Source organism: Cupressus sempervirens, chromosome 11 (genome assembly GCF_028749045.1).
Source record: "Cupressus sempervirens isolate cs-2001-9-10 chromosome 11, ASM2874904v1, whole genome shotgun sequence".
In the NCBI taxonomy this organism is placed as follows: domain Eukaryota; kingdom Viridiplantae; phylum Streptophyta; class Pinopsida; order Cupressales; family Cupressaceae; genus Cupressus; species Cupressus sempervirens.
In genome coordinates, this window is record NC_143128.1 from 244098723 (window position 1) to 244112921 (window position 14199).

The following is a 14199-nucleotide window of genomic DNA, read 5'->3' on the forward strand; positions in this document are numbered from 1 at the left end:
CAAGGGGAGTTACAAGATTTTGAGGTGTAAAAAATTTTTGAACAAGTTTTTTCAAGTCTTATACATGTGCCAAACAAAATGTGTAGTATACTCATAGAAATTAGATTCATAATATTTAGTTAAGTATTTTTGCCACTCATGTCAAAGGGGGAGATTGTTGGTCTCAGATTGGTTTTGACAATTGAGTGTCAACACACTTAACCAATTCTCAAAGATGATGCTGAGTATAGTACAAAAGCCAAGCTATAGTGTATGCTAAGCCAATAGTGAACTTTAGGTGCTGAGTGAACTTTAGGTGCCAAGTGAACTTCAAGTACTGAGTGAACTTCAAGTGCCAAGTGATAAGTGATGTTGAGTAGAGTATAGATGTCAAGCAAAACATAATTGCTATAGGAGCCGAGTGAGATAGAATTCCCATATGTGTCAAGCATCAGCAAATAGTAAGTGTCGAGTAACACAAAATCAACATATGAGTTTGTATCTTCACAAACTCAGATGTAAACCACTTTTGAGCTAACATAGGATGAATCTCAAAGGATCTTGAAAATAAGATCAAATCTTTTGCATTACCTATGTAATTAGCATGCAGTCAATAAGAAAAATGGAGAAGGCATGCAACCAATAGGAAAAGTGAAAGAATTGAATAGGAAATGAAGAGTAAATATTGATTGTAGATTCACACCTAACCCTAAGTCTTCGAAGCCTTTAAAAGGGGGATGAAACCCCATTGTATGTGCACATGAGGGAAGTGTGTGGATGAATAATAGTGAAGTGTAGAAGGGTGTAAAGACTTAGAGAAGAGAAAAGAAACATTGTAGAATCCAGTTGATCAAGAAAAAAGTATCATAGTTTTGAGAAGAGACATATCAGATCAAGCAAGGATCTGGAATCAACAATTAAGGATTGCAAGTCATCAAGTCAAGACATTCTACCATACTTTTTAATCATTGTATTGTGAGAATGAAAATCCTATGTTTTTGATAAGGTAAACAAGTTTTAAGGGGTCCTGAAACCCATGAGTTTAACAACAAGAAAGGATGAAAATAAGCGAAAAAATGCCCAGCCAAAACATAATCCTTACGGCTGAAAATAAGCCCAAAGGCCTAGCCCGAAACAACTGCCCACTAAAAAGGCCAGAGAGCCAACCAGAAAAACAGAGACCAGACAAAAAGCCAAAGCCAGGAGAAACAAAAACCAAAGGATAGAGACCCAACCTATCAGACTACTTCTCCATCTCGAGCATGGTCTGGGCAACTTCGGCGCACTCTTGTTTCTCTTCTACCTTATGATCCTGGGCGTTCGTCAAATCCTGCTCCATAGTGCTGTCCTTGGCTTTATCCACATCCAGCCTATCTTTGTCTCTGTTCTGTTTATCATCTTCCTCCATCTGGTTCCTGTCTTTGAGATTATCCAAGAGAGAGAGGATGTTGTCGTTGATCAAAGCGAGGAGGGAGATCATTTGATAGGTTGGCTTAGGAGCTATATTGGTTTAGCAGCCATATTGTAGATCCTTGATAGGATTGTAAATCCTTTAATAGGGTAACATTCCAAGTGAATGTTTGTAAATCCTTTAACTAGGTCACTTTTAACATGGGGTAAAGTATTGAACAAGATAGACCTTTCATAGGGTAGATCATTGGAAGTGGTCAAACTTTGTAACCTTAAACAATTACATATTGATGCAGTGATACTTTGTGGGTCTCATCCCCACTCTAGTTTTACCTTCTCATTTTGGAGGGTTTCTAGGTTACCAAATTCTTGTGTTATCTATTTTCATGCATGTCTTTACTTTCATGTTTATTAGGTGAATTAGATGCATGTGATTGATATTAGTTAAATTTTTTTGAAGAGTTTAAAGTTAGTTACTTATGATTCACCTCCCCTCTTAGAAGTAAATCTTCCCACTTGTCGGTAAGAAAATTGCTTAGATGATTTGTTTGATCAATGAGGAGGTTTTGATCAAATCAGATAAGAATAACACCTAGAGGAAAGGTTGAGTTATGGTATGAAAAAGGAGTACAAGGATCAATTAAGATAGTGATGATATAGTGCATTGACTATCTACTTAAGGTTGCAAAGGATGGATACATTGATTAAGTCTAGAAGAATTGCTAAGAAGAATTGAGTATACCAAGCTTGATCAAGTGGATAGTAGGTGCAAAGAAAAGTTAGAGCAAACCAAGTAGAAAAATAGTTGGAGTTGAGAAAAGTAAAAGTTTAGTGTATGTAAAGTGATACAATGTAAGCCAAGTAAAGTTTAGTTGATGCTGAGCACCACTAAACTTTAGTGTTTACCGAGTTATCTACTGGATGATGAGAGGAAAAATAATATGGAAGTTGAGTGACAAAATATTGATGTTGAGTGCCAATTTTCATGTTAAATCATGGATTTGATGAATCTAAGTTGACCATTTTGTTTTCTTGAATTTTTTGAACTATGTGGAAGATAACTATGATGAGTTGGTGGCACAAAATTCATGGTAAACTATTTTGAGGTGAATTCAAAGATGATTGAAGGAGAAGTTTCTAGAAGGGACAAAAATGAAAAGATGGGTAGATTCATTGAATCCTATCTAATCCTACCTAAATCTAAAATGGATGATAGACGATGAACAAAAAAAGATCTTAATTTTATATTTATAGACATGGCTGGTTAGAAGCAAAGGTTTTCATGTGCAAGAACCTAAGGAAGAAAGGAGTCTATGGTACTACTTCATTCAGTAACCAAATAGAATAGAATGGTATTGGCAAGCAAAGAAAGAAGGCTTAAGGGTATGGATGCTTGAAGAGTGAACAAGTTATCAAAGATGAAGTGTGTGAAAGCCAAAAAGAATAGAGGATTGAAACACATATCTGTACTCTCCAAGTGTGTTGTAAGTTGTTATCAGATCAAGCCTTACTATTACATTTTAATCATTGTACTAGTCTAGGGTAAATCCTTTGGATTAAGGTTGGCCTAATGACATTCCAAGTGAATGACCTAAAGTCCTCTAACAAGGCTCACTCTGAACAAGGTGATTGAAATCCTCTAACTAGGTCACATTTTACAGTGTGCATTGGAACCTTTGACAAGGTTGACCTTTCATAGGGCATCACTTTAGAAGATTGAGAATGAGTAGCATGTTATTGGTGGTTTTTCCCAAATTGGGTTTCCACATAAAATCATTGTGTCAAATGTGTTATTGAATCTGTTATGTTACACCCCACCCCACTCTTAGTTATTGTAAAGAATTCCAACATGTCTAATATCCTTATGGTAAAGATTTCTTACATTCCAATGGCTATGGTTATCCTATGAGTGAACTAGTTTCAATAGGATTAATGCACTAATTTTGTTTAACAACACAAAGTAATGAAATCAATAAATGTAAATTAAAGTTGTAGTCTAGGAGTATAACAATTTTAAAACATTAAATATTAATAATCAAAGGTATTACTTTTTAAAACAAAAGAGGACAACAATTTTTCATTTTTGATGATTTTCATTAAGTATATTCATCATTTGATTTTGAATTTAAGAAAATGTACTCTTATGTTTTTAGTTGTTATGGGTGTCATTGATGGCTTGATTGACTCATTTTATTGATCGATATATAATTGAATCAAGTAAATATTGTTGTCTCAAGATCCTTAACTAATTGAGTACATAGTGCTAAGTAAATGTATTTCAATACAAAAATTCTCCCTCTTTTAAATTTTCATGGGTGAAGAATTGTCTCCGCTTGTTAAAGTTATGTGTATCCAAAAATTTAAGGGATTGAATCTTCACTAATTAAGTACTACATATTAATTAGAAATAAACCCATGGTATAACCCTGCATCAATTAAGTTATGACAACCCAACAAATCATTGTCATTACATAATTACATGTTGGTGTTCATATTTCTATTAAATTGAAATGCAATCATTGGTTACAATAGGTTGAGTAAATGTATACTTCTATAGGAAATCTTTGTCAACTAAAATATCACAATTCAAACAATTTTTTATTCACTTATGAAGTATTTATAAAGCTTCAAAACTATATTAAAATATAACTTAAAAATGCTAGTACAACATCTTTAGTAGATATCATACAAATTTCTCCATCGTCACAATGTAAAAGACAATATTTTCATATTTAGATGTGTGCATCCATAAATCTAAGAGATTGAGGTCTAGGTTATTAATTATGAAAAAATTACACTTATTTTTAAAACCTTATTTGACTAAGTTTTCACAACTCAAAAGAATCTTCATTTACTAATTATGTGCATAGTGAAGATTCTAGGAAATTGAAACTTACATAATGATTATCGCATGTGAGTAAACATGCACCTATACAAAATGTCCCCCAAAACTATGATCATGTCTTGAATCATTAAAAATTTAGATCTTCATATTTTCTAAATATGTGAACATTTACAAATTCCAATAGAATTTATATATAAGAAACTCATTATCTAACACTTTATCTAAATATTGTACCAAAAGAATCCTTTGACTTGTTGTCACAACTAAAACAAATCATATTCAATTGTTTTAGATGATTGCATCCACAACTATAGGAGGATAAAATAGGAAAAAATGATTATAATGCATTCAATGAATGTACACAATCTCTTAAAGAATATTTCACACCTCAAACAAATTATATTTGTTTAGTTTAGATGCAAACAACCAAAAATCTTCTAGATCGAAATGCAAATAAAATGATTACAACACATTGTATTTATTTACAACTCCCTTCAAAAAAGGTACTTGAGAAAATCAACTTCATTTTTTTCAAAATGTGTGCATCCAAAAATATATGAGACCAAAATCATATTAAACATATAACTTCTCCTTTAATGAAGCTTTGACAACTCAAACAAATCATTTTTATTAGGTAAATATTTTTATGCATTCATTATTATACATACTAAGAACTCAAGTAATTGAGTATGCCACATTTTCTAAATATTCAAAACAACCAAAAGTTTCCCTCAAAGAAACCACGATAACCCAAAAGAACACACCTTCAAACTCATGTAAGTGATTACTACATGTTTTGCAAAAAGTCCTATTAACTAGACTACCATGGGCTAAAAAGAATTATCTTCAAACTCATGAGTGATTACAACATCTTAAACAAAACCTTCACATAATTAAATAGCATAGCCCGAAAGAAAACACCTTTGAACTCATGCAAGTGTGATAAGAATTAAGAATTCAAACTACAATACATGACATAGAAACTTCAGTATTGTGATTAGATGAAAACAATAAAAAGTAACAATAGATTTCTGCAAGCCAAAAAGTAATCCGTTGAATTCGAAAGTAGAGTTTATATAAACTGTGATGGATCCCAAGGTTCACCACTATCCCTAAAATTTGAAAATGAAATGCCCACAAGTTCTTTAATTACAAAATAAACTCTCAAAACTACTAAAACTATGAAGTCTATATTAAAAATTATGTCTACTTCTAAAATTCATAACTTTCTACTTATAGCTCAAAATCTCAAATTTTTATATTTCTCGAAAGCTATTCTAAAGTTCTACATTCAGTGCTCAAATTTTTAAACATAGGGTTACAACTTTTTTGTCATAACCGAAGTGCAAAAATACTCCAAAGGCCTTCAAAAATGCAAAATACTAAAACATAGAAAATACCCAAAAAATAGATTTCAACATTTTTCCATTTCTTCTTGTGCCAACATCCTTTGCATCTTCCTGAACTACGTACTATATATTTAGTGAGGAAAAATCATCTTAACTGACTATCATGGACTAAAAGGAATAATCTCCAAACTCATGAACATGATTACAACATGTTCAAAAAAATTCTTCCACAACCAAACTACCATAACCTAAAAGAGATATCTTAAAATTATTATATGTTCAATGTGAACTCCCCTTAAACAAATTGCTACGAGACAAAAAGAATCATCTTCAAACTCATATATACAATTACAATATGTTAAAATAAAACACCTTCTTCAACCTAACTGCTATGACCCAAAATAAAATATCTCCAAACTTATATATACAATTACAATATATTAAACTAAATGCATTCTTTGACCTAACCACTTTGACCCAAAAGAAAATATCTCCAAACTCGTATATAAAATTAAAATATGTTAAACTAAACACATTCTTTGACCTAACTGTTATGACTTGAAAGAAGATATCTCCAAACTCACAGATACAAATAGAGCATGAAGAAGGTAATATAAGCATGACATATGAGACACAAAGAGACTAAAAAAGGAATCTATGTGTATTTCTAGTAAGAGGGAACAAAAATTCTAAGGTTGATAAGAGAATCTAAGTTGAAGGATTTAGTTTGTTGTGAAGAGAAGGGTAAATGCTTGAAGGGTTGTTGAGCAAATCAAGGACAGAGATGCTAGAGAAGGATTATTCGAGAATCAACACATGAATTGAATAGAGATCCAAAACTATTAAAATAAGTTCTAATCATACAGGTCAAACCCCATTATTTTCTTTCTACTCATTGTAAATAGTTTGTATTGAAATCCTTTTAATCAAAGGTTGACCTAATAGTCATTGAAGGACTTAACAATCTATGTACATCCTTTAGCAAGGTAACATTCTAAAAGAATGATCAAAGTCCTCTGATAAGGCCACTCATAATATGGTGATTAAATCCTTTAACCATATCATATTTAACAGTGTGTATTGTAACCTTTGACATGGTTGGCTCCTAATAGAACTCACTATAAAAGAGTGAAAAAATGGTGATATGTTGCTGGTGATTTTTCCCAAATTAGGTTTCCATATTATATCCTACTGTCAAACTTGTGTTCAATGTTTTATGATGTTTTATATTTACATGTTTACATTCAAAAAAGTCCATTATCTAAGGATAGTGAACTAATAGTTAATTTTGTTACTAAGTTAACAATAAAGACCGAGTTACAATAGGATAAGAAAAACATATATTGTTTGATGTTTGATTGTGTAAATGGTAGTAATGGAAGTTGAGTAACTTATTTAACCCCCCAACCCCTCTCAATTATTCTAAACATTTTAACAATTTCTATTAGAGTAGTGGTGTTTATAAGAGAATTTTGAAGGTACTTAAAGCTAAAGATCATGACTCACAAAATTGAGGTACCAAAGCTGAACAAGGAGAACTTTCTTTCATGGTAGATGCTAATGAGGCTACACATATCCAGTATTAGTGATGCAACAATAAAATTTGTGGACAATGAATATGTGAAGATAACAACTATTCCTCTGACTGCTCAACAATTGAAAGAAAAGAAACAACATAATTAGGCAATGTTGGAGATTGCTTCAACCCTAAGCTATGTCAAGTGTTATGATATAAAAGATTGTGATATTGTAAAATAGATGTGGTACAAGTTGAAGACCATATATGGAGGAGATGACAATGACTTGATATCAGAGCGCGTGTTTCAACACTAGGAACCTTAAACCATTATGCTTCCTAAACTTAACTCAAACTTTTAATTGTGTAGATGTCGCCTGTTACTCGCAACCGGTGAGGCAGAGGTCATAAGACTGGGGGTGGTAGAGTGGGACAGGAGGGTGGACCACCACCACCTCCACCACCACCGAACCCAAACCAGGACATAATTGATGCACTCCAGACTTTGATTAGTGTAGTTCAGCAGAGAGTGGTACCTATAGTTTAGCCAGTCCAGCAGATTCCAGTAGTGGAAGCAGAGGGACCCAGAGGAGGCAGGCCCAGGGTCAGAGAGAGGACTAGGAGTCCCCCACCGAGACAGATAGAGGGTCAGGATGATCACGAGGAAGAGTCCATACACCAGAGAGAACCCCCTTTTGACAGACCTCCTAGACATGTAGGGGATGACATCAGGGAATTGATTCGACTCGGACCACCATTGTTTACCGGTACCACTGAGGGTTCAGTAGCAGAGGCATGGTTGCAGAGCTTACAGTGGTGCTTTGGGTTATGCCCTTATGGGAGTAATCTAAAAGCATGACTAGCAGTTCATCAGTTGAGAGGGGATGCCTCCAACTGGTGGCATCAGGAGGAGATCATTGGTGGAGTGAGGATGGACACCCTCACATGGGAATCTTTCCTAGAAAGATTCTGAGAGAGATACTTGTCAGAGCATTTCTGGAAAAAGCAGATAGAGGAGTTCCATTCTCTTTATCAGAGAGGCCTTACAGTGGCTCAATACGAGAGTAGGTTTCTTGAGCTCCTTCCCTATGTGGAAAACATGAAGGATGAGAAACTACGGGTGCATCGCTTTATCATGGGTCTGAATTTCTCTCTGCAAGGCCCAGTTAGGATGGCCTTCCCTACCACCTTCAGACAGGCAGTGGAGATAGCGCTATTTACTGAGGATACTCGAGGTAGGCAGGAGTCACAGGATCGGCCTCAGAACTGAAACTCCTTCCAGCAGAAACCCCCTTGGAAAGGGAATCAGAATTATACAGCAGGGTCCTCTAGGGGCCAACAGTCTCAGCAGCCAAAACCCCAGCAGTAGCAGCAGAAACCTTCTCATGGTTATTAGGGCTCTAAGCCCAAGCAGTGGCAATTATAGGGTCCTAGGCAGGAGCAAAAAGTACAGGTCCCACAGTCTCAGTTAGTGAAGACTCAACAGTCTTCTAGGGGAGGTTTCAGCGGATCTAGTAGATCAGGAGGCCTACAACAGTCTGGGTCACAGGGTGCACGATCTTATTCTCGCGGACCATGCTACACTTGTGGTGGCATGGGTCATATAGCTAGGGAGTGTTCGCAGGGACAGGCATCTAGTGGTCAGAGCAGGGCTTTTTCAGAGCCGACAGTGGGTGACATGGGTAGATCCCATAGAGTTTTTGCAGCGGTTGACAACTGCCAGGCTGAGCATCAGGCCACAATTATCGAGGCTACAGGTATTATATAGGGCCATATGGTTGTAGCTTTATTTGATTTCGAGGCTACTGACTCTTTTATATCTCCATTTGTAGTGGAGCATTGCGGGCTAGTGGTAGTTAGACAGGATGTTAGTTGGGAGGTAGAGTTAGCCTCAGGAGCCAGAGTGTCAGTTAGTTCCATGGTGTGGAGTTGTTAGATGCAGATTGGAGACATGTCCACTAGGACTGACCTACGCATTACCCCTGTAGGTTCTTATGATGTTGTCCTTGGCATGGATTGGCTTTGTGCCCATAGCGCCAAGGTGGATTGTCGACAGAAGAGGGTGGAATGTGTGGATGATGATGTTATCTCTAGGGAGATCTTCGGAGTGAAGAGGCCAGTGTCCCTTCGTATGATTTTCGCTATGCAGCTTAGACGGTGCATGCGAAAGGGTTGTCAATTATTTGCTATCACTATCAGTGACCGAGAGGAAGAATCAGAAAGGGAGCCATCCCTTGATGATTTTCCAATTCTTCAGGAGTTTGCAGATGTGTTTCCTTCAGAGCTTCCTGGTATGCCTCCACCACGGGCAGTGGATTTCCACATAGACCTAGTGCCAGGAGCTGAGCCAGTTTCAAGAGCACCTTATAGGATGACTACTCATGAGCTTAGTGAGCTAAAGGCTCAGTTGGAAGAACTCTTGGAGAAGGGGCATATATGACCTAGTGTGTCACCTTGGGGTGCATCGGTGATTTTCGTCAAGAAGAAGGATGGATCACTTAGGTTGTGTATCGATTATCGGCAATTGAACAAGGTGACCCTCAAGAACCGATATCCTCTTCCCAAAATTGATGATCTCTTTGACCAGTTGCAAGGTGCCCAAGTATTTTCAAAGATTGACCTAAAGTCGGGTTATCATCAGTTGAGGATTGTGGATAGTGATATCCCCAAAATAGCTTTTCGTACTAGATATGGCCACTACGAGTTCACCGTGGTACCTTTCGGCCTTACGAATGCTCCAGCTGTATTCATGAGCCTCATGAATGGAGTATTTCATACCTTTTTGGATAAGTTTGTGGTTGTGTTTCTTGATGACATTCTAATTTATTCTCATGATGAGAGAGAGCATGAAGAGCACTTGAGACAAGTATTGCAGAGGCTGAGAGAGAATCAGTTGTTTGACAGCTTGTCGAAGTGTGCATTCTTTAGACCTGAGATACATTATTTGGGTCATGTTATATTAGGTGATGGTGTCTCAGTAGACCCATCAAAGATTAGGGCTATCATGGATTGGCCAGCACCCACCAGTGTTACCGAAGTGAGGAGCTTTATGGGGCTAGCAGGTTATTACCGACGCTTCATTTCAGGATTCTCTAGATTGGCACACCCCATCAATTCTCTTCAGAGAAAGGGGAAGAAATACGAGTGGATAGAGAAGTGTGGTAGAGCCTTTGAAGAGCTCAAGAGAGCCCTCACGAGTGCACCAATTCTTGCAGTACCAGATCTTGTTGCAGATTTTGTGGTGTGCACCGATGCATCTTTAGATGGTTTAGGAGCAGTCCTTATGCAGGAAGGATGACCTATTTCCTTTGAGTCTAGGAAGTTAAAGAATCATGAAGTCAATTATCCTACTCATGACCTAGAACTAGTGGCAGTGGTTCATGCCTTGGTGAGATGGCGACATTTCCTTTTGGGTCATAGATTCAAGCTTCATTCCGATCACCAGAGCTTGCAGTACATATTTTCTCAGCCGAACCTTAATGCTAGGCAAAGAAGGTGGATGGAGTTCCTCTGTGAGTATGATTTTGATCTTCATTACATCAAGGGAAAGGAGAATGTGGTTGCAGATGCCCTAAGCAGAAGGCGCCATGAACTTTCATCTGTGACTACTTGCATTGACTTGAGAGAGCGGATCTTGTAGCACTTACCAGCTGATGAACTTTATGTAGAACTAAGTCAGTTAGTACATTCTCAGAAACCCTTGGAAGGGAAGTTTGCAGAATATTCTTTGGAGTCCGATGGACTTTTGCGTCATAGGGGATGAATGTATGTACCTTCCATTGGAGGTTTGCGTGAGCTCATTGTACTTGAGGCTCACAAAGCACCTTATGCAGCACACCTCGGTGTTAAGAAGTTACATGCAAATTCTAGGAAGTTGTATCATTGGCCAGGCATGAGAGTGCAGATTGCTAGCATAGTTGCGAGATGCCTCGAGTGCCAGAGGGTGAAGGCAGAGCATCGTCATCCTGGCGGGCTTCTCCAGCTGCATGAGATTGCAGTATGGAAATGGGACACTATATCTATGGATTTTATTGTTGGTCTTCCTATGTCATCTCGTCGCCATGATGCCATTTTGGTGATAGTTGACACATTGACCAAAGTTTCCCATTTCTCACCCATGCGTACTACATTTACAGCATGAGACATAGCTCAGGTGTTCTTGCGGGACATTGTTAGACTTCATGGTGTTCCCTGTAAGATCATATCTGATAGAGACTCTTTGTTCACTTCTTCATTTTGGAGAGAGTTGCAGTCGACTTTGGGCACAGGCTCAATTTTAGCACAGCGTACCATCCTCAGACCGATGGCCAGACCGAGCGAGTGAATCAGGTTTTGGAGGACATGCTACGTATGTACGTGATGGACCATCAGGTCAAATGGGAGGAATACCTTCATCTTTTCGAGTTTGCCTATAACAATGGGCATCATTCTTCCATAGGTATGCCGCCGTATGAGGCTTTGTATGGGAGACTGTGTAGGACACCCTTGAGTTGGGATAGGATCAAGGATCGAGTATCTATTGGTCCCCAGTTAGTAAAGGAGATGGAGCAGCAGGTGACCTTGATTAGACAGCGCCTGAAAGAGGCACAGGATAGGCAAAGAAAGTATGCAGATGCGAAGAGGACAGATCGAGAGTATTAGGTTGGTGATAGAGTGTTCCTGAGGGTTCGACCACACAAGAGTCTAATTTGTTTCGGAAAGGGCTCTAAGTTGGCACCCTGGTTTGTTGGACCGTTCAAGATCCTTGAGAGGATAGGACCTGTTGCATACCGTTTAGCTTTTCCAACTAGCCTATCACGTATCCATGATGTGTTTCATATTTCTGTACTTAGAGGATACATCTATGATGAGTCTCATATTATAGATTAGGATGCTTTACAGGTGGAGTCAGACGGACAACTAGCACTGGAGCCTATCCACATTATTGCCCGACGGACCCTAGCACTTCGAGGCTGAGAGCTGGACCAGATTAGGGTCCAATGGGATTGTTACGATGAGGTCACAGCTTCATGGGAGGATGCAGCACAGATGCGATCTCAGTACACGTACCTTTTTGATGAACTCCAAGAGGAAGTTCATGCCTAGTGGGGGAGGATGTGAGGCCTCGCCCCGACCCATCGTAGCATAGTGATACATTACTCTTATTTTGTTATCCGCGACTGAAGATGTCGAGACATTATCTGATGCTTAGAAAATATTTCATTATTTCATGTTTTGTGATGTTATTTCTAGATATATTTGATGATTTTCATTTAATGTTCATGTATATGTATGTTGACGAAATCAGTAGATGTAGGATTGAGATTTGATTTATGATATTTCAAATGGTTAAGAATTATGAAGGGAGAAGAAACTTTATTAATGTATGTTTTAAATTATGAAAAATTTCTAATACGTATACATATGTACATGTGATTTTATGGGACTACTGATGTGTGCAATGAGTGTGCAGATATTTAGCCGAGAAACCCTATGGAGGAACAAAACTGATCTCCATGTGCTAAAATTTGGAAACCCTATTGTTCGTAATTATGTTCTTTCAGTGTTGCTTGACACTCGTAAAATGTTATGTGCTTCGGTATGCTGGTTAGGGTTAATTGTTTAACCTTTGGTTTCAAGTTAGTGTCAATATTCTATTAGATTCTTAATGAGGGTTAGTCATCCCTAATTCGATTTTGTTCTAGATTGCAAGTTAGAGTTGTTAGATAGACCTATTTTATCTCTAGATTTTTATTTGACTCTAACCTCTTCCCTAAGGCTTTAAAACATGTTTTTATTCTAACCATAGGGTATGGGTATGGGTTAGGGGTCTTTTCCAACCCCTAAGCCCCTAGCTTTGACTTTTGAGGGCACTCAAAAAGTCCCTTTTTGCCTTTGTGCGAAAATTGCAAGTGGTTGTCATGAGTTGTCTTACCCCACCTCCTTTTAAGGTTTAACCATGGTGTAGGTTGAGTTAGGAGTTTCTAGTGTGGCTAGTGGGTGGAAATAGTTATTGCTCCTTTTTGGGTGGTTGAGTTGGAGGCTTATTTAGAGGCCTTCCTTGGTCTAGTGGTGGGGGTTAACCAATCTCTACATTTAGAGAAGATTTCTTGAAGCTTGAAGGAAGGAGGGATACTCTACTCAAATTGGTTCATTGCCATTACCTCTTTGTGAAGGTAGGAAACTCCCATCTCCCTTATTCAGTTTTTATGTTTTGTTTCATGTTCTTGTTACCTTGTTGTTGTTTTACTGTTGTATGGTTGTGGGTATGTTGGGAAGATTTGTAGACCTTGTTATTTTGATTGTTTTCCTTTCTTGTTATGTTTGCAATTTTGAGTTTCCTTGCATGGGTGTTTTGGTATTACTCACCCTAGGAGAGGGCAGAAGTGACCAATTTTGGGAGAGGTCTGTTTAGTTGGACTCCAACCTGTGTAGAATCTCTTCTCAGGATGAGAAGAGGGATAAAGGGTAGGGTGTTATGGGCCCCTACCCGTCAGCACAAACCTAGTATGAGTATGGCAAGTTCAAATGGAAGAACAGAAGTTCTTGGTTATTGGCCCTGATTGGGCATCTGAATTGGTGTTGTGCTTGACTTCTCCAGTTGGAAGAATCCACCTCTCCCTAGTCTTGATTCATTGTGAATCTTATTGTGGAAACCATGTGTGACTATGCATGCTTGATGTTCTTTTGGTTCTGCTTGGTTGTCACCCGATCAGTTATTGGTGTCCTCCATGGTTCTTAAAATGAGATTTAGAAAATATTACAAACTCCTTGATTTGATCATGAAGAAAATTTGATAAAATTGTTGAAAACAAGGATTGAGATCCTATTGTAAATTATATTTTTGAACCTTATTGTATATGGCAACGAAGCCAGGTTTTCTTCCTGATTCTTTCCTGGCTGAGCCTTTGAATCAGGTTAGCCAATAAAATAATGGTTGAGTGTATTTGGTTCTCATAATATTTGATCATAATGTTCAGTTGTAAGAGTGCTCATCAAAATAGAATAAATTAATTTGCATATATATATAAATGGGAGAATAGAATCAAAGATAATGTCTTGATTTATGAATGTTCAAGTTTTAATTACGATAATGAAGAGTTGAATTGATATAGTGAGTG